The sequence below is a fragment of the Elephas maximus genome, chromosome 5, assembly GCF_024166365.1.
Source record: "Elephas maximus indicus isolate mEleMax1 chromosome 5, mEleMax1 primary haplotype, whole genome shotgun sequence".
NCBI classification, from domain to species: Eukaryota; Metazoa; Chordata; class Mammalia; order Proboscidea; family Elephantidae; genus Elephas; species Elephas maximus.
Window position 1 is genome coordinate 69,251,622 of NC_064823.1, and position 26,483 is coordinate 69,278,104.

General features: G+C 37.6%; 2 protein-coding genes across 2 annotated transcripts in view; one reads left to right on the forward strand and one right to left on the reverse strand.

Moving 5' to 3' along the window:
• PTPN13 (protein tyrosine phosphatase non-receptor type 13) overlaps positions 1 to 26,483 on the reverse strand; it is a 1,019,774-nt gene that overhangs the window by 573,548 nt on the left and 419,743 nt on the right. The window lies entirely within an intron of this gene.
• The window catches only part of MAPK10 (mitogen-activated protein kinase 10), a 375,739-nt gene continuing 354,082 nt past the window's right edge, over positions 4,827 to 26,483 (forward strand). The window contains exons 1-2 of the mRNA XM_049885817.1: positions 4,827 to 5,181; positions 10,665 to 10,779. The gene's annotated coding sequence lies outside the window, so the exon portion shown is untranslated. The remainder of the gene's footprint in view (positions 5,182 to 10,664; positions 10,780 to 26,483) is intronic.

Sequence of the window (26,483 nt, forward strand, 5' to 3'; positions counted from 1 at the left end):
CCTTGGAAACTCTATGGAGCAGTTCTACTCTGTCCTATAGGTAGCTATGAGTCTGAATCGACTTGACGGCACTGGGTTTTTTTTTTTTTTTTTAGTATTGTAGTTGTATGTTTATCATTTATAAAAACTGCAAAACCATTCCCCAAAGTACTGTTTTCATTTTTCACTTCCACCACTAATGCAGGAGAGTTCTGGTTGCTGAATATCCTTGCCATTAGTTGGTGTTCTCAGTCCTTTGTTTTAGCCATTTTGGTGGGTATTAAGTGATATTTCATTGTGGTTATAATTTGCATTCTTCTGACGACTAATGATGTTGAATACTTTTTCATATGCTTATTGATCAGTTATACATCTCTCTATTAAGTCTTTCACCTATTTTAAAAATGCTGTTTTTTATTATTATCGAGTTACAGGAGATTGGTATATACTCTAGACTGAAGTCTTTTCTCAGATATGTGTATCAAGAGTACTTTCTTCTAGTCTCTGGCTTGCCAATTCATTTTCTTAATGGTGTCTTTGGATAAGTGGAAGTTTTTAATTTTGATGAAGCTTTTTTTTTTTTTTTTCCTGTTATGGTGAGTACTGTTTGTATCTTAATAAAACTGCCTTCTCTAAGGTCAGAAAGATGTTATTTCTCCTAATTTATTTTATATATTTCTTCTAATTTTATTCTAATAGCTTTATAGATTTTACCTTTTATGTTTAGTTGTACAATTCATCTTGAATTAATTTTTGTGTTTACAATGTGCGGTAAGAGTTAAAGTTCATTTTTTCATCACTGGTATCTAGGTATTGGGAATTGACTTTTGATATCCACACTTAGAATAAAATAACTTAAAGACCAGAATGCCAACTACACTGTGTTATAAAGTTGTTTGGCAAATCATGCATATTCCTGCATGAGACATAGTTGTCTCTGTATGTAGTCCCACTATCAAGACTAAGATTAATCAACTAATTCTTATAGAATTTGAAACGAGAACAACGAGACATCCAAAAAACTTGTCCAATGAACTAGACTTAGAGAAAACTCACCCAGGTCTTTCTTTTACTTGATTTCTTCCTGAAAACAAACAAACAAAAAATAGCAACAACAGCAATAACAAAGCCTTACATGGTCCCATGCAGTTTTACGATGTGTTTCAGTGTCGTAATGGCTGCTTAGTTTACACGTGTTGTGTTGCATCTTTTCTGTGTGAAAGAAGTTCCTTCATTTGGAAGAAGCTACTTATTCTCACAAGCATGGTAGTTCCAAACCTAATATAGAATGGTATATTAATCAGGAATACTTGATTGCAATAGGCAGAAACCCCCCTCAAAGATGTTTAAGCAAAAAATGAATTGGATTAGATTATGTAACCTGAGAAATGCAAGGGTTGGGACTGGCTTTAGGCAAGGTGAGAATCAGAAATTCAAAAAACGGTGTCAATATTCTGTCCCTTTTTTTCTTGACTCATTATTTTTGTTTGGATTTATTTCATCCTTGGGTGGGTTCTCTCAGTATGGTGGCAAAGATAGTCTCCAAAAGCTTTAAAATTGTTCTATCTTACAGTTAGCAATGTTGTAAACAGAACATCTCTTTCTCCCAGTGCCCATATTGCAGTCCTTCCCCACCACCCCCTACAAAGATTCTGATTGACTCTACTTGGTTATGTGTTGTTAGATGCTGTCAAGTCAATTCTAATTCCATGTGGTAGATAAGAACCACCTATAGGGTTTTCTTGGTTGTAGTCTTTCTGCAAGCAGATCACCAGGTGTTTCTCCCACAGAGCTGTGGGGTGGGTTTGAATCACCAACCTTAGTTAGAAACCAAGCCCTTAACTGTTGGGCCACTAGGGAGGGCTCTTTGCTTGGTTAGGTAGCTATTTCTTTTTTGCTATTTATTTATTTACTTTTAAATAATATTTTGTTGTGTTTTTGGTGAAGGTTTGAAGAGCAGTTTAGGTTCCCACTTAACAATTTCTACGCAAATTTTTCAGTGACATTGGGTACATTCTTCACAATGTGTGAATATTTTCATTATTTCAAGTCTGGTTGTTTAGTCTAGTTTCCCCACCCCCTCATGTTTATTTAGCTAACCCTTAAACAGAGGGATGGGCTATCCTTAACGATAGGCAGTTCCACCAGTGGGACCAGGGTAGTTCTGTAAAGGAAAATATTCTGTTACAGAAAAGGAGAAAGTAGAATGCCAACTGTGAATAGTTAAAATCATGATGACATTAGTTACAAAGAGAGATAGGCGCCAACCTTGCTTACAGATTTTGGAGTGGGTTTTACTATTTAGGGCTTTAATTCTCATTTCAGTAATATTTAGATGATTAAAATAGTATTTTAGGTCTATTCTACATGCTGTAGGAAAATTAATTTCTTAAAATTTGGTCATGTAACACACGCCATTTATTTATTTATTTAAATTACCTAAACTGTTGTAATTCACTATTGGATAAAACCAAACTCCTTATTTAAGACCCTTGGTAAGATGACCCTAATCATCTTCTCTATAGCCATTTTCAGTCCAACTGAATATGTCTGAGAGATCAAAAGAAAAATATGTATTTTTTAAATTAGAAATAAAAGAAAAAGAACAGTTACTGAGTAGGATTACTGTGTTTGCCAAGCACTGTGCTCATGCACAGGTAGTTGCACTCACTGTACAAACTCCCACAAGAGTATCTGCTTCCTTTCATTTGGCATTTACCATACTGTATTTAGGAGCCCTGGTGGCACAGTGGTTAAGAACTTGGCTGCTAACCAAAAGGTCAGCAGTTCGAATCCACCAGCCGCTCCTTCGAAACCCCGTGGGACAGTTCTACTGTGTCCAATAGGGTCACTATCACCTGGAAGGCAATGGGCTTATGCTGTATTTATGTTATTATGACCTTATGAATATGAATATATACTATTTCATATCAGTCTGTTCCTTAGCCTTTTTATTTCTCATTGTCTTCCTTGACAGTTCCCTCTTCCAGGAGCATAGTGTATAGTCTTTCACATGGTAACCCCATTGCCAATTCTGACTCATACTGACCCTGTGGATGGAGTAGAGCTGACCCATAGGATTTCCAAAGAGTGGCTGGTGGATTCGAACTACCAAACTTTTGGTTACCAGCCAAGCTCTTAATCACTGTGCTACCAGGGCTCCTTATAGTTGGTAGGTGACCAGTAAATATTTATGGTTAATTGTAATTACCGAGGTTATACAACTCTTTTTTACTAGCTATCAACAAAGCTTTTTAATTTCTGAAATATTATGACATGTTAAACTTTGAGATAGCCAATATTAAAGCAGGTAACTTCTCTTATGATATTACATACCTGAACTTTGTGTTGGGGTGTAAAACACCTTAACTGCCTCAAACTTTTTTCGAAGTGTTTTCCAATAAAACTTATTTAGTCTAGAAGCCTGGCCAGAGTTCTATAAATATTATCAATGATAAGTCTTTGAAAGAAGAGTTTTAAATGAATAAATAAAAGTAACCTCTTACTTTCAAAAGTATGGGGCTGTATTTAGTATCCCCTTGCACTGTTTTTTTTTTTTTTTTTTTGCACTGGTTTATAGATTTAATGAGATGCGTGTACTCTGTTCCCAGCTCTGAAGTTGTTCAGGAATATTTCTTGTTCTCCAAGCAAGAAGCTTTCCTTTCCTTTGTAAATGCAACCTTTGGGACATTACATTATCCATTTCATGGTTTTAACTCTTCTAAGAGTTATAGTCAGGGTGGATTTGGTTTTATAAATATTTTTTGCCAAATGACTCAATAGAAAAATTAAAATTATTTGATACTTTTAATTCACTTTCAAAAATGTGTAATTTTGATAATTCACAATCATTAAGGACAACAGAATATAGTGACAAAAATATGCATTGAAAATTTTCATTGTGTAAAAAATATTTTTAAAAAAGTCAGAAAAATTTGATAAACTCATTTTTTGTTTAAATAGGGAAAGTAGTCACCGCTTTTATTCCAAGAAGCTATTATTTGTGGATATTAAAACTGCATGGGTATTTTAAAGAAATCCTCTAACAACCAAAAAACAGGGCAAATTCATTAAATAAAATTGAGATATTACCCTCAAATAGTAATAATGGAACTTGCATCAGTTTTCCAGAGAATTATCCGCAATTAAAAAATTAAAAAGAACCCCAATTTGTTAACTAAAATTATCAATATTTTCTTTTTACGTCCAAATTGCAATCTGAGAATTAGTTTGTTGAGCTTTGATTTAGCGGGTATTCAGGAATTTTATGTAAAACAAGGAAACAGAGAAGAGGAATAGAGCTGTGCAAATGACCTCCGGGGTGCAGGAAGGACTCAAACGCTCACTTCTCCTTTGAGGTTATTACAGTCTTTTGCTTGTCTTGACATTTAGACATAGCCTATGTCTCTCCGTGCGGTTTGTAAATAGCTGAGATAGTTGAAAAACAGGTTGAACGCATTTCCAGGGGTGTTTTGGTTTGCCTGTATTTATTCCTCAGTACCGCTGTGCAAACGGCCAGAACGACACAGAGGGGATTATTTTCCCGGGTTGTGCAAACTGGATCCGTGATATCGTAGTTGCCTTGCTGACATTGGCTGCCCACGAGCTCTATTCCTTCACATTTTGCCTGCTCCTCGTTTCACCAGAAAACACAGTATCTGTAGCCACACGGAGACTTTTTCCTCTTTCCATTTTCCCCTTCTTCCCCTCCCTAGACCTCGCTGGGCTTTGACGTCATGTGTGCTCCTTTTAGTTGCCATAGCAACCCCATTCCCCAAGCCCTCTGTCGGTCTCCTCTGGTAGGTTTCACAATGGTACAGGCAGCATCACGCTGCACAATGGTTTCCAGGCAGTGAAAGAGGGTGATTCAGCAAGGCACTCTTCTTCTTTAAAGCCTCCCTTTCTCTTTTTGTTTTTATGGGGGTGGATGGTGCTTGTTATATGCTTACCTTTTTCTTTTCTTTTTACGTTTTTACAGTTTTCCTTTTTCTTCCTCACCCCTCAATTTCTAGGGGCTTTGAGTGACTTTAAGATTGAATTTTCTTGTAAATTACCTATCCATCATTAATTTTAAGCAATCTCCCCACCTCCAAAGACTCTCTTCCTAATTGCAGTTTGGAATGTGGTTAATGAAAGTCAAGTAGGGAGGATTTTGGGGGCAAACACTGCCGGATCAGGATCGTAGTTCTCAGGCACGGAATGGTAGGTGGCTCTTTGCTCATTCCGGGTTCTAAACTGTTTCTGGAGGGTGGGGTGATGGCTATTGATGGCTCCTGGTGGAGCAGGAGAGCGAGTGGTGGGAGGGGGGAGATGGGGTGGAAAGCAGGTTAATGAAGTGAACTACCGCCGAGGCAAGAAGCCACCAGCCTTTGCCACAGTGCGGAGCATCTTTCTCCAGGCTTGGGCGTGTTGCAACCTCTCTGTTTGGAGTGAGGGGTGGCAGAGGGTGGGAGGGAGCATTCTTATTGTGACCAGCGGTTTTAGACCAATGCAGAGCTACAGAAGGAGAGACAGAGAGAGAGCGAATGCATCTGTGCTTGTTAGAAGTGCTGACCTCAGTCCCGTTTCTGAGAAATGATATGGGTTCCATAGGAAATTAAAATTAATGCCCTTAAGTATGCATTTATTTTATTTCCTGAGATGTGTAACTTAAATAAATAAACTTAAATAAAAAAAATTATGGGACATATTTACACATTTTAGTAGGGAATGATATTTATATATTTTTAGCTGCAAAACTAACGGCATTACTCTTGCAAAGAGACTCTAGGCTAAATTTGGGCTGGGGAGAGAACACAGAAGAGGGATCAGATTAGAGTTAAGAAGAAAAATTGTCACCGCAGTCACATAGGTAAAGGGTCCCTTTAAGAAAGTGATCCGCTAGTCACAGCAGGCACCATTTTTTTTTTTTTTTAATTTAATGGCAAGGTTCCCAGGTATTCTATGCTGGGATACTGTGTCCCTTAGAAATGTCAGAGCTCCTTTTGCAAAGTAAAAAAAAAAAAAAAAGATATACTGTTAAAAATGAGCAGGGCAATATATCAGAATCTGTGCACACAGCAAGAAAAGTGTGACTTACAGGGGAATCTTCAAGTAAATCAGATATTTAAAACATGTATGTACATATATATTTCTTTCTTTCTTTTCATTCCTACAGTTAAATCAAGGGTCAGTCACTGCTTTCACCCCCTTAAAGGAAAAAACTTCCCAGGGCACTGAAATTTAGCCACAGGAAAGAATGGCTTATCCCACGCAATCTTCTCTGAAGCAGTCACAAGGTTGTTTACATGGACCGTCTTTGCTGCAGAGCCTCGCAGTGTCTTACAGCAGACCTGCCCGCATCTGCGTGCTGACTATAACTTTCATGAACGCACTGGGAAGAGGCAGGCTAAGTCATATGGGGCAGGAAAATGAGTGTAAATACAGATAGAAGGAAAATGGGTATAAATGTATCACACATTGCTAGTTCAAGGTCCAATTTCTGCCTCCATCCCTAATCTGCTGGTTGCTGGATCCAGGAAAGTCTCCTAGAATGCTGATAACACATTTAAAATGGTTGCAGGAATGACTATTCTCCTGAGAGAAGCTTCTGCAAATTTTCTGCCTTAGGTGGGTGAGCTTATATGTCAATATCGTGATGCTCACAAAGGAGCTCACAAGCTTCCAATTCGCTTTGGAACCATTGGATTTTAGGGGCTGTACAGTTCAGGGCTATAGCAGGTTTGCTGCTTCTGTTATGTATTCCCCTCTCTACCTTGATCTTACTCCTAAAATTGACAGCAAGTATGGGATTAGTTTATTGTATCACATGGAGCAAGCTGGTTTTTCTTTTCCCTACCATAGGGCTAGAAAATCAGTTGACAAAGGTAGTATCACCTTAGATATTAAAGAATCTGTATGCTTCCTTATTTGCATATCACTCCCTTCTGTTGTAGCAAAGTACCTTTAATGTGACGGGCTCCTGAGCTTACAAAAATCTCCGCAGTTTCTGTAAAAAGATTCCTGGTGATGAGGCAGTAAGAAATTACATGTAGAGTGGAAAAATCAGCTGCCTCCAGCTTCCTGCTTGCTCGCCCCACAACGGCATCTGCTGTTGGGAGGAGTGTGTTTGCCATGCTGGAAAGGGATGTTTATGAATAGATCCCAGAGGGACCGAGTGTGTTTTCGCTGTCATTGTCTGGTACGTCTGTAGCTATTAGTGTTTAATGATTTCGTAGTACATGGCCGATGTTTTTCAAGGTTAGAATGAACTGAGAGTTGATCAAGGATACTATAATATGTATATATGTTTTATATTGACAGAAAAATTCATAGAATTTCCCTTGTCAGTATATCCTATAAGAACATTATAAGCAAAAGCAATCTGCTTAACCTAAATAAATTGAAAAAGACTACCATGTTTAAAGGCATATATATATATATTTCTTTTTTTTTAAGTTTTACTTTGGCTTCATGTGTTTCTTTGAATATTAAGCTTAGTTACAAAGCCTTTTTCTACTGATGATAAAAGATAAAGACAAATAGGTTTTTTGTTTGTTGTTTAAACGTGCTTGCAGATGCTTCCCTTCCTGCTTTAGTCCTGGCTTTAGGTTCTGTTTGTATCTAAAGGACTTTTAGCAGAATTGGTGTATTCAAATCGAATGATTGCTTGGGTGCTTATCAGAATAATGGACTCAAACCAAGAGATACTTCCTTCAATTAGAAGAAGAAGTAAACAAATTGACATTTAAAATTCTCCCTCAGTTTCCCCTACTATTTTCTCTTGTCTTCTCTTTTAAGCTTTTGGTTGGACGTTGCAGCCCTTAGGCAAAAGACAGGCACAAAAGTGTCCAGCAATGACAGGAATGGAGTAAGATGCTGTGCTTGCTGCAGGCTTACTGAAGGCCTCCCCTCTCTTTCCACCACACATGCATCTATTACACCTGGTACCAAGGACTCGTGGAAAAAGTTGAGCCTGTAGACTATTGGGAGAGAAAGTGTTATTTGTAAAGGAGAACATAATCCTTTAGCATATTAGATGTATTTATTGTATTACATAAGTCTGAGATGAGACACTATAGTGCTGATTCAGATAAAAGATCATGTTGCATATTGATTGTTTGAAAGAGAAAATGCAATTTAAAATTGGAGCCCATGTTTTCAGAAATTCACCTATCTGTACATATTTTCATAGCAAAGTTGTAAGGTTTTGGACTCAGATTTTTCAGTTCAAGTAAATTTAATCTTTCAAACAAATCAAGGCAAAGAAGGGGAAAATGAAAAATCTGTATGTTTGGGGTACTTTTTGTTTTCTGTATTTAGTGGTGGGAAGCTTCCGTTCTTATTGTGAATATTGGTAGGGACTCTGCTAAGTGGAAACCCCAGGTGATATTAACGATCCCTAAATAGAAGCATTTTAGGTTTGAAAAGTAGGCTTGAAAATTATACTTATTTTTGGTAAAGAATTTTGTAGTTTAATTGATGTTTTGGATTCGTAACAAGTCACTACAATACTTCTCCCTGTTCTTATCCCTGGTGACTGTGAGATGTAAAAATCATGCGATTATAGAGATAGTGTTCCTGGGAATGGGAATTAAAGGTTTGAATGGAAAAAGAGTGACTTCCGGCTTCTCGGAAGCATCCCTAACCACAGCTGCTCTAAAGCCCGGTGTGCTGTGTCCGATTAAGACAGAACTCCTCTACGGAGCACTTAGGCATTTGCAGAGTGGGCTACTTCGTAATAAACGATATTTTTGCCACATTTTTGTGGCGAGAAGCAGAAAACAACAGCAATGTCTTAAAAGTATTAGAAGGTCATCTTAGTGACTTGTCTTTATAGAAGTAAAACTGCTTCCTGGTTTGTAGATGTTAACCTGCCTGGGTGTTCTCTGTACCTCCTGAAAATGGGAGCCTTGGTAGCATAGTGGATCAGAGCTATGGCTGCTAACCAAAAGGTCAGCAGTTCAAATCAACCAACTGCTCCTTGGAAACCCTATGGGGCAGTTCTACTCTGTCCTATAGGGTCCCTATGAGTCGGAATCCACTTGATGGCAATGGGTTTTTTTTTTTTTTTTTTTTAAAGTAATAGCCCCCTTCTTTTACATTGAAAATAGGATATCAAAGTATTGATAGTGAGGTCAGGCTCTTACGTCTGTTTACGTGGTAATGTTTAATCAGTGTCTGTACTTTCTCCACCACAGCACTTAGCACACATCACAGTAATTGCCTATTCAGTTATCTGTCTTTTGCTGGAGTCACTTGGTGATACAAATAGTTAATGGGGTTCGAGCCCACCCAGAGATGCCTCAAAAGAAAGGCCTGGCATTCTACTTCTGAAAATTCAGCCATTGAAAACCCTGTGAAGCACAGTCCTGCTCTGACACGTGGGTCTCAGACTTAACTGGATGGCAACTGGACTAGTATCCTCCACTAAGCTGGAATCTCTGTTGGGGACTGACTGTGTCTGTCTGGCACACAGTGAACCAAAACCAAACCAGTTGCCACGGAGTCGGTTGTGACTCATGGTGACCCCATGTGTTTCAGAGTAGAACTACCTTCCGTAGGGTTTTTGTGGCTATGACTTTTTAGAAGCAGATCTTCTAGTTTTTCTTCTGTGGTGGGTTCAAACCGCCAATCTTTCTGTTAGAAGCTGGTACCCATTTGCACTACCAGGGACTCCATCCGTCACATATTAGGGACACAGTAAGTATTAGTTGAATGAATGTCTCCTCTGTACATTGTTCTTTGTTAAGTGCTGCGGGAAAGCAGTTGGGAAAGTGTAACCCAGAGGTGCTACAATGGGGAACTTACAGTCATTTGGAGAGATAAGATATAACACAAAAACTGAAATAACAATAAAGATGGCATATGATTAAGGAATCATATTAGTGGTTTGGCAGTAAGTGCAATAGAAAGTCAGAGAAGAAAATTCACCTCCATGGAAATGATAGAGGCGACATTGGGATGACTGGGGCTGGAGGGTGGTGGCGAAGGTATGCCTAGCAGCAGTTTTAAGTACCTGCCCGGGAACTAGACTCATATTTGCAGTAGACTGGAGGTTTAACATGGGTATGGTGACTGTACTTTCCAAGCCAGAAATTAGAATTTATGGTTTTACAATAGAATTGGAACGTTGGAAACTGGCATAGCCCCGGAGAATCAGGCCAATGTGATGCGGGGAAGTAACAGGTGATAAAGGTTGAAAAGCAGGTTTGGAACTAGGTTCTACTAAGGAAGACAATAAATACAGGTCCCTTTCTAGCCTCAGTTCAACTTCAGTATTGTTTTACTTTATTTCACAGACTTCAGAGGTTTTCAAACTTCTGTTCTTCCTTTTATCGTCATTGTTCTAATGAAATTTTATATGAAAAGGAAAATATGTAAACATATGTACATAAACATATGTGATAGTGGTGCTGCCCCGGTTGAAGTAGGGTGGGGTGCTTTATATCATAAAACCAAATATATCAAGCAAAATAACAATTACTAATGGGTTTATGCTCAGATTTTAAAATAGCTGCTTTGGCGTTAGCAGGAAAGTTCTTGTGCATGTGATGAATTTCGAGCAGAATTAACTACTTTGAGGATGTTTTACCCCGTCCCCCCTTTGTCATCAGTTTTCTTTGATTTATGTCTTTTTGTTTTCTAAATGCTGGTGAAATTCTCATTTAAAACCAAACTCACTTGTCTTTTGACTTTGGTTTTAGGCTAGTGTGAGAAACATCAACAGCAGGACCATCTCCAGTCTTCGTTATGGCAACTCATGCAAGAAACTGTTGAATTAGAACCATTTCCTGTAGATGAGAAACCATACAAGCAGTGGTGAGTTGCAAATTTAAAAATGTTCCTTAGTGAGAAATATATGATCTATGTATCTGATTTTAATATTGCATTGGGTTTAGGGTATGGACCTGAAGAAATAGTATTTCAAAAAAGTCAGCTAAGAACGTGAAAATCAGTAGGACAGGATGTTTAATTGATGGTGCACTGTGGGGTCTTGAGATGCGCAGATGGGTTGTATGATGCCATAGGTGATCCCAGCCTGTGTAAGACGTAAGATGACTAAGTAATAATTTCATGTGACTAAGTAACAGTATTTTTAAGTGGCTTTTATTATGTGTAACATAATTCTGTGTTCTATTGATTTAGTCCTCTAGTAGGAAAATCGGCTCAGGGTAAAATTATGATGCTTAATTCCTTTCAGAATAGTGTACGTGTGTTATGTGTATTAGTTAACAGTTAAATCTTCAGAAATAAGGGAAAAGAAATCACATCACAGTTTTATAAAGGTCAACTTATAGACATTTTAGTCTACCAATTCTTTTGCTTAATCAAAACAATATTAAAAATAGATCCAGTTGCTTTCCTTTGTTGGGAAAATTTTGAAAACGTCTTATTATTTTATGAAAACATCAGTACACACAGACAAAATATCTTTTTTAATCAAATTCTTGATGCTTCATAGAGATCGAAGTCAATAATCAATAGACTCCAGCAGAGACGAATGTGTTATAATCTGTTAAATAACATCTTTGAGAAATAAGGTATGACAGGAGTGCTTGTAAGACTCCAAATGAAGCTGTTTTGAACTGGTGATCAATATATCTCTTTCATTTCATTTCATATAGTGGTTTATATAACTCTGCGTAGGTGGGTTGCCCTGTGAGCAGGGCATCGAATTGTTAGGTCCAGTCAGAACCCCCGGTGAGAACCTGCATTTCTAACAAGTTCCCAGCTGATACTGAAGCTGCTGGTTAGGGACCAGTTCTGAGAGCTGCTAGGAGAGGGGTGGTTCTCAAAATTTATTAGACGTGAGAATCACCTGGGGATCTTGTTAAACTGTAGATTCTGATTCAGTCTCCGTGGGGTGGAAATGCAAATTCTCAGCAGCGGTTCAAACTGAAATGAAGTGGTTCGAAGCCCTGCCTGTGAATTAGTGCCTAGCCTTTAATTGCTGAAGACTACTGAAATTAATTCTACGGTTATTTCGTATCATGGTTATTACAGTCTGCCTACAATTACATTGAGAAAGCAGATATCAATCACCACTATGCTGTGCTTAATTAAAATGTATTCAATGAGTGTTTATTATGAAGGGTAAATCATATGTAATTGCCAATAACCAGCCCTTTTGACCTAAAATAAGGTCAGTTTTATATGGTTGAACTTAATACTTTGAGTTACGTGTCACATTATGTGATGTAGAAAAAAAATACAATACCTTGACCCTAACGTAAATATTTATCCATTAAGTAAATATTTATTGAGAATCTGTGATGTAGTTATCATGCGAAGCTTTTGGGGTAGATGACATAGTCCCTGCCTTAAAGGAGCTTTCAGTCTAAAGAGTGCAGTACTTACAATAAAATGTGTAATTAAAGGAGTAGATATATTCTAAAGAGGTATGGTATTTATAAAGTGCTAGGAACTGTGTAGACTAAAGGAAGCACAGCAGGGGAGAATTTAACACGGGTGGAGATGGGTATTTATTAAGGAAGGCTTCCTAAATGAAGTAGTATTTTAGCTGAATGTTAAGGACAGTGAGAAGTTAGCTAGAAGAAAGGAGGAATCAGTGCAGAGTAAAAACATTTGTCTACTTCAGAAAGCATGATTGTTTGGGGGCAACAGATACTATGAATGGAGCATAAATGCGAGTGGCAGAGAAGAAACTGAACAGGAGACATATCATAAGGGCATTTTAGACAAAGCTAATGTGTTTGGATTTTATTCCACAGTGGAGAGCTATTGAAAGATTTTAAATAGAATGACATGATCAGGTTTACTTCAAATTATGAAATATGTCATACACCTAGAAGATATACATACACATGTAGAATTTAAAGAATAATTATAAAGTAAAACTCCTACCACCACCACCCACGTCAGGGAATATACTCCCAGGAAGCCCTCGTGTGTCCTTTTCAGATCAGATCCTTTTCCTTCCCCATTAGAAGTAACCGCTAACCACTATCCTGCTTTTTGTTATACTCATCCCCTTGCTTTTCTTCGTAGGTTTTCCATGTATGTGTGCATCTCTAAACAGTAAAGCTCAGTTGTGCTTATGCTTGAACTCCATGTACTTATAATCTATCTATCTATATATTCTTGGAGTCCCTGGGTGGCACAAACAATTACTAGCCAAAAGTTTGGTGGTTTGGATCTACCCAGAGGCAACTCTGAAGATAGGCCTGACAATCTACTTCTGAAAGGTCACCGCCTTGCAAACCCCGTGGACCACAATTCTTCTCTGACACACATGAGCTTGCCATGAGCCAGAATTGACTCATTGGTAACTAACAAAAACAATGCATATTTTTTAAATTTCATTTTACTTATTTTGTTGTTGTTGTTGAGAATATACATAGCAAACATACACCAATTCAACATTTTCTACATGTACAATTCAGTGACATTGATTACATTATTCGAGTTGTACAACCATTCCCATAACTTACTGTTTCCTAAGGTTCCTATCTAATCTTTCTAGTTGCTGTTGTCAGTTTGATCTCATCTAAATAAATCTTGAAAGAGAACAATGCTCAAGGCAGACATTCTTTACTAGTTAAACTAAACTATTCTTTGGTTTTAAGAAGACTTCGGGGGATATTTTTGGTTTAAGGCATAAAGATTACTTCATGGCAGTAGTTTCAGGGGTTCATCCAGCTTCCGTGGCTCCAGGAAGTCTGGAGTCCATGAGAGTTTGAAATTCTTTTCTGCATTTTCTCCCTTTTGAATAATATATATTCTTAATAACCTCATTATTTAGATGAAAATTATGTGTGAGGTTTTTCCATGTTGATGCATGAGTAATACATGTAGTTTATTCATTACAGTGGTTGTATAAAACTCTATGAATATACCAACATTTACTTATCCAGTCCACTGTTGATGAACGTGTGGATTGTTTCTATGTTACTTTATATGTTAATATAAACATTATTGCTCATAGATTCTAGTGCACATGTGCAGGAGCTTTTCTAGGATAAATATTGAGGAAAGGAATTGCTGAGGTTTTATGTATGTGGCGCAATGTTTAAGAGATTGGCTGCTAACCAAAAAGTTGGCAGTTTGAATCCTCCAGGCGCTCCTTGGAAACCCTGTGGGGTAGTTCTGCTCTGTCCTATCAGGTCACTATGAGTCAGATGGCAGCGAGTTTGGTTTTGGTTTTGGTTTACCTCCAGTTTTACTAAATAATGTCAAAATATTTTCCTAATTGGTTTCATCAGTTTATAGTTCCACCAGCAGCATACGAGAAGCTCCACGTCTCCAACAACACTTGCTTTACAAGTTCTTAAATTTTACCAATCAGGTACTCATAGAAGTGTTAATTTGCATTTTTCTGTTTGCTAATGAAGAAGAAAATTTTTTCTTTTTACTAGTCATTTCATTTTCCTCTTTTGGAAAGTGTCTGCTCAAGTCTTTATGAAATTTGGTTTTCAAAATAATAAGTAGCATTTATTGAATTCTTGGAGAACATAACTGGTGTGAACAGTTAAGTTCATGATTACTAGCCAAAAGGTGGTGGTTTGAACCTACCCAGAGACACCTCGGAAGACGGGCCTGGAGATCTGCTTCTGAAAGGTTATAGCCTTGAAAACCCTATGGAGCAGCTCTACTCTGCACGTATGGACTAGCCATGAGTCGGAATTGACTAGAAGGCAACTAACAACAACAGTTGAGTTCTTACTATGTAATAGGCACTGTGCTACGTGCTTTATACGCATTTAATCCTCATATCATCCCTATGATTTACTGATAAGGAAACTGAGGTTTGGAGAGGTTAAATAACTTGCTGACAATCACATAGACAAGAAGCAGTGGACTTGGTATTCAAGCCCAGGTCTTTCTGACTCCCAAGTTCTTCTGTTTCTTAAATAGTGTTTGGAAGAGGATTAGATTGCAGCCAGAGAGAAAACTAAAATGCTATTGCAGAAATGCAGTTACGAAATAATAAGTGCATAAACCAAGGAATTGCCACTAGGGCATATGTACAAGCAACTGGACTTGGCAATGAATGTGGTGGGTGATGAAGAGGGAGAATTTGGAAAGTCTCAAGTTTTAATACCTGTAGACTAGGTAGATTCAAAATTAGACATACAATGTATATACCATATTTTTATGCAAATAGCACATGCCTTCTATGTCTGTTGAACAACCGCCCCCTCCCCTTGTCAGGTATTTTCACCAGCGCCACTATGCTAAATTTTTTTTCATGTTGCTGTAAAAAAAATTAGCATAGTGTGCTTACAGAAATACCTTACAGGGGAGGGAGAGGTTGGCAAACAAATGCAGAAGTTGTGTGTTATTTGTGTAAAAATAATGGTATTTATATTCCAGATATTGTGATGAGTGCTAAGAATAAATATTATGATTCAATGATTAAATAAGAGATTAATTTAGTTTATAGAATTATACATTTTAGGTTTTAAAGAGTTCATTTGGATCAACTCTTCACTGTTTTAAAATGTGGAAACTGGTGTTAAAATACGTGTTACTAAGTGCCAGATTAAGAATAGATACCACGCCTACAAAAAAAGTAAAGAAATAAACAACTTCCCTAATTTTTAAATTATTAAGTGAAAATAGAATAAAAATTTTTTATTTCGTAAACATTTCTCAGATCAGCCCCCTTTGATCTAAAATGTTGTCACTATCGTGATTTAGACTCTCGTCATTATCTTTAGCAGGCTTATTTAAAGTAGCCTCACATGTTATCTTCTTGCCCCTTGTGAAGGTTAAGTTTATGTGTCAACTTGGCTAGGCCATGATTCTCAGTGGTTTGGCAGATATGATGTAATCACCATCCACGAAGTGATCTGCTGTGAGCAGCCAATCAGTTCAAAGGGGGATTTCCTGGGGAGTGTGGCCTACATCCAATATATGTGGAGGTTCTGACAAACCTCACCCTCTCAGTCCTGCATCTGACTTGTTATCCTCTGAACTCTGGTTCTTGGGATGTGAGCCAGCAGCCTGCCACCTGACCTGCAGATTTGGGGATTTGGCAGCCCCTACAGCCCCACGAGCCAGCAGCCTTCTGTCTGACCTGCTGATTTTGGGTTTGTCAGCCCCTGCAACCACTTCAGTAAAGAGAAGCCTCCAGCCCAATCCCTGACCCATGGATTTGGGACTTGCCAGCTTCCACAACTGCATGAGCCATTTCCTAGAGGGGAAAAAAAAATCCTCAGCATATACGTATATATATATATATGTATATGCTTCACTAGTGTTGTTCCTCTAGAGAACGTTGCCTAAGACACTCGTGGTTCTACCAATGAAACCACCAAATATTTTTATCTGATTTGCAGTTGTTATTACATTACTGCTGTGTTTAAAGGTTCTTTGATATGCTCCATCACCTATACAATAAATTTCCTTCTCCTTAAATTATGCCATCTGCCCATTTGCCCCAAATTTAGACACTGATGACCTCTTGAATTGCTTCAGTTTTTTCACACACACTCAGGAGATTCTTACGTTTGTATTTATATTTACTTTATATTGTCTAGTCTACTTGTAATTCAATCCACCCATCCTTTACTTAAGGAGCACTGGTGGCGCAACAGTTAAGCACTCTGCTGCTAACCTAAAGGTTGGCTGTTTGAACCCACCCAGCTGCGCTGTGGGAGAAAGACCTGGAGGTATGCTCCCTTAAAGATTTCAGCCTAGGAAACCCTATAGAGGCGTTCTGTTCTGTCACATGAGGTTGTTATGAGTTGAAATTAATTTGACATCACCTAACAACAAGAACAATCCTTTACTTACTTCTCAGTTATTCCTTAAGTCTTTTGCTACTCATACAAAGGTCTGGGGATTCAACGCATGTGCATCATCTGGGAGCTTGATAGAAATGCATCTATCTCACTCCAATCTACTGAATAAGAATCTTTTTAACAAGATTTCCCAGTGATTTTTATGCATGTTATAGTGTGAGAAATACTATTTAGACTCACTTGAGACCTCATCAGGTGTTACCTCCTCCTCGAATAGTTTCCTGACCCCTTCGGTTAGGTATTCATTCTTGGTCCTCTCACATTTACCTGTATCTACCTCACTGCATCTCCACAATGTGTTATCTGTTTATATGTCTACCTCCCTACCTTAACCTGTAAATTGAGCCAGATCTATTTACCTTTGAATTTCTCATGCCTAGAGCAGAGCCTGACACTTGGTAGGCACTGAGTGTGTGTTAAATTATTGTCTGATGAAAGAAAGAAGAAGACAGATATACAGAGAGAAAGCAAAGAAGATTGGACAAAGAAAGACTTGAAGAAGAAAAAACATAGCCAAAGGGACTTGCATGAGAAATAAGCAGACTATCAAAAGGCACCAAAAATTGTATTTCTGGGTACAAACTGAGAAGCAGCCTGGCTGAGATTCTATAATCTTATCCAAGTATATTGGATGATAAAAGTGATTATTGTTTGCCAAATCTCTCAGAATCAAAGATCACCTTAATTTCTCATATAATGCTATAGTTTTTTCTTATTTAGTAATTTTTTGCCTGTTCTTAAAAATTTTCCTTAGCCAAGTGTCCTACTGTCCTCTTTACTAGTCTGTTTGGAATATTGTGTGTCATTTTTTGTGCCCTGTATTTGGAGGGACATTCACAAAATGAAGTGGATTTGCTGGTGGTCCACAGGATGGTGGAGATATAAAAAACATATCTTGTGATGGACAATCAAGAGAAATTATAGTGTTTTGACTGGAGAAATGGGAAGAAAAATGAAGGCAAAAGGAGACAGTTCCTTGAAAATATTTTAAGGGGTTTCATTTGAAAGAGGGTGTAGGTTTATTTTGAAGTTGTGCAGGGGACGGAAGTAAGAGATCAATGAGCAGAGAGTTAAGTACCATACATAGAAGAACTTTCTAATTGTTAGAATTGCCTGTATTTCTGTGCTTTCTGAACTGTAGTAAACTTTCCATTACTATAATTATTTAGGAAAAGGATAAACCAAACCAAAAAACAACAACAACAACAAAAAAAACTCATTGCCATTGAGTCGATTCTAACTTATAGTGACCCTATATTGACCCTATAGGATACAGCAGAACTATCTCATAGGGTTTCTAAGGAGCAGCTGGTAGATTTGAACTGCAAACTGCCAACATTTTGTTTAGCAGCCAAGCTCTTAACTACTGTGCCACCAGGGCTTCAGGAAGAGGATGGTTGACCAAATATTAAGAATTTTTTAGAAATGATACCAGTTTTTGTGGGGGATGGAACTAAGTAAACCTGTAAGGCCTGAAGTCCTTATGACTTATGAGTCTATAGTTGTTCAAAGAAGTGTAGAAAGAAAGAGGATTATAAAAAAAGAATTACAACAATAAGGTAACATTTATTGAGTGACTAGTTTGTCCCAGCCACTGTTCAAAGTGCTCTGCACATACTAATTCATTTAATCCTCACAGCAATCCTACTGGGCATTTCTATTTTACAAATGATGAAACTGGGGCACACAGTGCTTAGCAATGTACTCAAGGTCATGCAGCTAGTGGTGGTAGAGCTGGGGTTTGAACCAAGGGAGCCCAACTCTAGAGCACATGCTTTTTGTTTCACCATATTGTATCTTTCTCAGGTTTAAAGGTAAGAGTTGGGCTTGAATGGAATCTTAAAACACCGATTTAGTTTGAATCCCAGGTAAGGGTAAGAATAGGGTTTCCAACGAAAGGTAATGAAATCAAAGCAAAAAGAGATCAAAATAAGCATAATGAATTTGTGGAACCAAATACCTTACAAATGAGATGAATAAGAGAATACTCAAAAATTTGTTATCACAGGGTGCTGTTCTGTCTTGCTTCTCAATGGCTACAATAGTTAGCAAGATGAGAAATTAAGTACTTAAGACTGTCTAATTCCAGTAAGTCCAAGATAAGCAGTCCTAACGTTGTTTAAGACTTTAAATACTTTTTTCTTCATTAATTAGTGGAACCTCAGGCTGTATATCCTAGGAAGATGGATTTAAGGCTCTGGCTGTTTGAGTGTTCCCAAGTAATTGAATGGCAGATCAGGAAAATATATTTAATATTTTCTTTCAGAAGTAGGGTTCTCCTAGATCTTATTTGAAGAGTGAGTTAACATAAATTTTAGCATCTCTTAAGTTTCTTGATAAAGAATTCTATGTACTCTGTTAACCAGTATCAGAGGAACTACTAATAAAACCAAAGTAAGAAACCTTAATGACAACTTGGTTAACGTAAGAAGCCTTTTCAGATTAGGGTTTGTTGGAAAATTTAGTCTACAGTTTAACAGTGTTCATTACAAGTAATAATTTACTATTTATGGTATAATTGTTGCTGTCGAGTCAACTCCAACTCATGGCAACCCCACATGTGTTTAAATGGCTTATTTTTCAGTAGATCACCAAGCCTTTCTTCTGAGGTACCTCTGAGTGGACTCAAACCTACAACATTTCATTTAGCAGCATTAGCTCTTTAGCAGCACCCAGGAACTCTGATTTATAATATGAACTAGAAACCAGTTGCCATCTAGTCAATTCCAACTCATGACAACCCCATGTGTGTCAGAGTAGAACTATACTCCAGAGGTTTTTCAGTGGCTGATTTTTTGAAAGTAGATTGCCAGGCCTTTCTTTTGAACCACCTCCCATTTTTCTGTTAACTGTTTGTACCACCCACACCAAATATTTCAAAGTTTTTTTTCTATTTTTACTTTTGGAGAGGCAAGGTTGTTTGTAGGTACTTTAAATCCTTAAGGACAACTCTCAAGCTTCTTCAAATTTGATAGTGGACAATTTTGACAGTATTGCCTTTAGAAAATAATTTATGAGTCTTAAGGGTCAACATAATTCTACTTTGGAACTTAGTTTCCTAAGTTTTAACAGTACTGCTCTCCTCACTCCTACTTCCCCATCTCTCTTAGTCATCTAGTGCTGCTATAACAGAAATACCACAAGTGGATAGCTTTAACAAAGAGAAGTTTATTTCCTCACAGTAAAGTAAGGTAAAAGTCCAAATTCAGGGCATCAGCTTCAGGGGAATGCTTTCTCTCTCTGTCGGCCCTGGAGGAAGGTCCTTGTCCTCAATCTTCCCCTGGTTGAGGAGCTTCTCAGGCGCAGGGACCCTGGGTCCAAAGGATGCGCTCTGCTCCTGGTGCTGCTTTCTTGGTGGTATGAGGTCCCCAACTCTCTGCCTGCTTCCCTTTCATTTTATCTCTTGAGAGGTAAAAGGTGGTGCAAGCCACACCCCAGGGAAACTCCCTTTACATTGGCTCAGGGAGGTGATCTGAGTAAGGGTGGTGTTACAGTCCCACCCTAATCCTCTCAATATAAAATTACAATCACAAAATGGAGGATAACCACACAATACTGGGAGTCATGGCCTAACCAAGTTGCTACACACATTTTTGGGTGAACATAATTCAATCCATGGCATCATCCCCTAAAAAAAGACTGAGTAAAATATACTAAGGAAAAACTGTGTGAAACAGTGTGTAGGAAATAATTAATCTAAGCTATTCTTCTAATCTTTTGTGCATTTTGGCCAAATACATAATGCCACGTGTTTGTTTACTATCCTGTTGCCAAGTGGGGTTCAGGTAACAATGTGGAGAGTCACAGGCAAACGAATCTCATCCAGTGAACTTCTTTTCTAGTCTTGGTCTATGTATAGATGTCTGACTCTGTGTTATAATTTAAGGAGCCAATACACCCTCTGCTTTTGAACTTTATGTGTTCCTGAACCTGATATAATGTGTGAAATTCCCACTTACTCCTCTGGTTGAAAATTATGACTGTTCCTATTAAAATAGAAATATATGAGGCAAATCGATTGGCTTGCTAACCTGATAAACTAACCTGAGTTTAGGTGTGAATTGATGATAATGGTTTTTGAATCACAAATAATATCCACACTTTGATAAATGTCTGTGAAGCATTGAAATAACAGAACAATGAAGCAATGACATTTATAGGGAAGTTTTTTATATGACGAGGGAATAAAGACTGGTCTGAAACAGAGTGCTTTGTAGGAATTTAACAAATTATTTTTGAAGTTTTAATTGTGTTATCTCTGGAAAAGGAATAGACCTTCTCATCCCAGTTCTGTAATGGGTTAATATTCCCTTGGGCAAGTCTTAACCTGGGTGAGTTTCATCTTTATATGAGGGAGTTGTAATAGATGATGTCTGAATTTCTTTTTAACTGTGAAAATTATGTGAATTAAACTGCACAGATTGAATTAAAGCATGAGATGATACCTAAGAGGTCAGGCCCAAGTGGGGTAGCTTGGTGAAGGTGGCCTTGGATAATGAAGGACTTCACGAAGATAAAAAGCAATTTAATGAGCATCTGAAAGGGAAGATAGGCCCAGTGGTGGTTGAGAAAGGTCTTGAAGACAGACTTGCCAATGCACCATTTTAATTTAATTCTCTTTCTTCTAGTTGTCTTTAGCTTAATTCCTCCCATTCTCACTTAGTCTAAATCAAGAGAAAATATTTTAGTTATAGGAAGTCATTTCCAATTATTGATAATTTATTATCCATAAGGAAGATAGTCTATGCACAGCCAATCAAACCTACTGCATCAATTTCTCAAATTTATATCTTGAACTTGAAATTATCCTCTGCTGTTGAAGGACTAATGTGAATAAATATTAGTTCATTAATTTAATTATGAGAGGAATCTTTACATTTGAATTTATAAATCATGGTTTCTTTTTCTTTTAATTGTGCTTTAGATGAAGGTTTACAGAGCGAATTAGTTTCTCATTAAATAATTCATACACATGTTGTTTTGTGACATTGGTTGCCAACCCTGCTACTTGTCAACACTCTCCCCTTCTGGACCTTGGGGTCCCCATTTCCATTTGTCCAGCTTTCCTGTCCCCTTTAGCCTTCTTGTTCTTGTGCCCGGGCTAGTGTACCCATTTAGTCTTGTATACATAGTTGAGCTATGTGTATTATTGTTTGTTTTATAGGTCTATCTAATCTTTGGCTGTAAGGTGAACTTCGGGAGTGACTTCAGTATTGAGTTAAAAGGGTGTCCAGGGACCATACTCTCCGGGTTTCTCCAGTCTCTGTCAGCCCAGTAAGTCTGGTCTTTTTTTGTGAGTTAGACTTTTGTTCTACATTTTTCTCCTGCCCTGTCCAGGACCCTCTATTGTGATCCCTGTTACAGCGGTCAGTGGTGGTACCTGGGCACCATCTAGTTGTGCTGGACTCAGTCTGGTGCGGCTGTGGTAGTTGTGTCCATTAGTCCTTTGGAATAATCTTCCCCTTGTATCTTTGGTTTTCTTCATCTCCCTTGCTCCCAACAGGGTGAGACCAGTGGAGTATCTTAGATGGCTGTTCACAAGCTTTTAAGACCCCAGATGCTACTCACCAAAGTAGGATATAGAACATTTTCTTTATAAACTGTGTTACGCCAATTGAGTTAGATCCCCAGCTCTCAGCCCAGTAGTTCCATCCCTCAGGGAGTTTAGATGTGTCGATGAAGCTTGTATGACTTTAAAAATCATGGTTCCTAAGCTGTACTGTGAATTACCAACATACCAGGTGAGACTATTGGCATTTTGGTCACTTTGGATATGATACCGGTACAATGCATTTATGTGAAATTCAACGGACATTCGTCATGCCGTTTCTATGACCAGATTACTGTGGCAGAAACATTGAAGAATGAATAAGGTGCAATACTGTCCTTCTAAAATATTTACTGGATGATACTCTATGGTAGGTGTCATGCTAGTTGTTGCAAAAGCAGAGCTAAATTAGACTTGATCTCTTCCCTTAAAGAGTTCACTACCTAATTAGCACTTTGAGGATGGGCAAGGATGGGGAGAACTTATAGATAAATGCATCTCATACATAGAATAGTTTCCTAAGAGTGGTTGTGTTCAGGGGACAGTGAAATTACAAACTACTCAACTACTATTCAGCCTTTCTCAAATGAAGCTCCACAGAGAGACATGAGCAATTCTCAAAATTTTTGGTCTCAGGGTCCCTTTATTCTTGAAAATTAGTGAGTAAACCAACAAGCTATTGCTTATGTGGGTTATATCCATTGATATATAACAAATTATAAGTAAAAATATAAATTTAAAAATATTTATGTACTTCATTTGCTGAAATGTCTATTCAGTTTCTTTGTCCATTTTTTGATAGGATTATTTATCTTGTTAAGTTGTCTGAATTCTTTACATATTCTGGTTTGATATTAAACCCTTTGTATGGTTCCCCAAAATTTTTCCCAGTCTGTGGGTTGTCTCTTCACTTTGTTGATAAAGTCATTTGACAAAATGAGATACTATTTCACGTCCAACGGGATGGATAAGATTGAAAAAACAAATAATAACAAATGCTGGCATGGATGTGGAGAAATCAGAACCCTTTCCCATTGCTGGTGGGAATGCAAAAATGGTACAGCTACTGTGGAAAACCATTTGGTGGTTCCTCAGAAAGTTAAGCATAGACCTATTATATGACCCAGTAATTCCACTCTCAGGTACATACTCAAAAGACTTGAAAGCAGCGATGCAAACCAACACATATATGCCAGTGTTCATTGCAGCACTATTTACAATAGCCAAAAGGTATAAGAAACTCAAATACCCATCAACAAATGAATGGGTAAACAAAATGTGGTATAGACATACAATGGAGTATTACTCTACCATAAAGAGAAATGAAGTCCCGATACGTGCCATGACATGAATGAACCTTGAAAAGATTATGCTGAGTAAAATTAGTCAATCACAAAAGGACAAATATTGTATGACCTCACTAGTAAGAAGTACCTAGAATAGGTGGATAGATAGAGATCAGAGGCAGAAGGGGACAGTGGGGGGAACTATTGTGTAGGAAGCATTGAGTTTTTGTTTACGGGGACGGAAAACTTGGCAAAGGACTTTGGTGATGGTTGCACACCATGATTGATGTAATTCATCTCACTGAATTGTATGCATGAAAAATGTTGAACTGGAAAATGTGGTGTTATCTATATTTTTACAACCATAAAAAAAAATTAACAGTAGTAAACCTATTACATGTTGACATAAATATTTTTATGAAAAATAACTACCTTTTATGAAACAAGAAAAATTTAGTGACAAAAATGTCATCGTTTTGCATTTTGCAAATTTGTTTAATGTCTAGTTTAATAGAAGCCAGTTGAATTTTCTTATCTACTTGTGCCTTTGATTTGTTGTTATATCATACATCATGTGACCTCTGAGAGACAGTACTGTACACTTGTGAGAGAATGAGAGTGAAAATGTAAAATAATGTCTTAATATGATTTGGAGCTAGTTTTGACCTAAGTGTAGTACAAAGTCTCAGGGGATTTTGTACTATGCTTTGAAAATCACTCCTAAAAAAAGCATCTGTAGCATGTAGTGTGTTAATGACTCTCTTATGCATCTAGAGAGGTATTAACTATGTACCACTGTGGGAAAACTGAGAAAATAGTGTGTTTTGTCATTCAGATGAGGAACTCTAGATGAGAAAAGTTGCAAGACTATAAGCTCAATGAAGGTAGGTATTTGTTTCTTTTTTCACCCATCATCTTTCATAGGACCTGCCACAGAGTTGATTCTCAATGAATCTCAAAGATGGAACATTCTAATATGATATATGTACTTTTAGAAGTTATTGTAAGTCCTAGGTAGCGTGTGGTGAGTGCTACAAAGAAAGGTTAAACATATGTTGTGAGAGCTGGGGGGTGCAGTCATTTCTAGCCAAGGTATCAGAAAAGATTCATGGAGAAGATGGCATCAGATGGATCTATGAGGATAATTTTGGCAGTCAGGGTTGGAGTTGGAAATGTGTATTTTTGAAAGAGGGAATAGAGTGCAATAGATGGGTTTGGGGTTCAGAAGTGTAGGCTGATGTGACCTATGCATAGAGACATGGCTGGGAAAACAGGTTGGGGCCAGACTGAGGGAGGTCTTGAATGATCTCTGAAGGAATTTGAATTTGTTTCTAGAAACAATGAAGAGCCACTGCTGTTTTCTGAGCAGGTTTCAAAAAATGACTCTGGCAGCAATATTGAATGTGGTTTGGAGAAGAGAGAATGGAGACAGGGTGAGCAGGTGGGGAAGGGAGGGGATGGAGGAGAGGGAATGAGGATACTGCTTGAAGAAGCAGCAGTAACAATTGGTGAAGATGCTTCTGTTAGAGAAGGCCTCCACGTTTCAGGTAATTTGAAGTGAGGTGCTGTAAAAGGATAGGGTTTCAGTCAGCAAGGGAAGAAAAATACTGAGTTCTTTACGATTTCATGCTAAGCCCAGCCACAGTCTTGCTAAGAAATTATATACAGGTCCTTGGTCTTTGGTTTCTCCATATGTAAAATGTAGAAATGGATTGCTTGCCTATTTGTGTCACAGAAGTCTGTGTAAGGATTAATGAGCTCTTTGGAGGAAAGGCGCTTTATTAATCTAAGCCATCAATAATAAAAACGAAAATGTTTGCCAGGTGCTTTTGCTCCTCTGTCGAAGCTGCTATGTAAATATGAAATACCGCCTGGAACTATTGTCATTGTTAATAATAGTGAAGTCATTACCACAAAATGCCTACACAGCAAACTTGTTCTTAGTCAATTCCGAAGTGGGAAGATGAAGCCAGACATGGAAGTCGATTCCATTTTGTTTATTATGAATCTTCCTTATTGTAAACTATTTTCCTGGTTAGTATAAGAGTCATTTTAAGAGTATTTGAATTTCATTGTATCTCATTATTTCCATCACCGTATTCTGGTCTGGTTTTCTATCACTATGAGGGATATCACTATCCTGACTTTTCCCCATGCAGATGGATGTAGGACATTTGACGTCTCCAGTACTTGGATCTGTGTTCTTGTCGCTGCAGCTACTCCCATTAATTTAACCCATAGTTGAATGATATGGTAGTCAAGTGTATAAACTAGGAGTTAGACTGCCTGAGTTTAAATCCAACTTCTGTTACTTCATATGAGATCCTAGTTAAGTCATATAACCACTTAAGGTTCAGTTTCTTTGTATATAAAAAGGTAGCAATAATGGTGCTGATCTCGTTAAGCATTTGTAGGGGTAATGAATGTAAAGCAGACAGTGTTAAGTGCTTAATAACTACCAGCTATTGTGGTTGTTTTCATCAACTTTTATTATCATTATCAATATGCTTTCCTTCATTTTATTCAGGGTTCTTTTCTATACCTTGTTAATTCATTATTTGCCTACCAATAGTTAATCTGTGACCATACCATTGATCATCAGCTTTTGCTTTACCTGAAGTAACATTCTGAAGAATCCACAAAACCTTAAATTTTAGTCATCACTTTATATGTTCCTACTGGGTTTTCTTTTGATCAGAAAATCAAGTCCTTAATTTTGCTATAAATATGAGATACCCAATAACTTTGTCCTAACCATCTCAGCATATAATTTCCCACAACACACTGTTATCCTCCCACGTAATCTTCCTACAAAGAAAATTTGCTTGACATTTTTCTTCTTGATTCTGTACTTCACTCATTCTGTTCTTAATATTTATAACAAGATATTTCTGTCCTTACTATCATTCAGGTCTCTCTTGA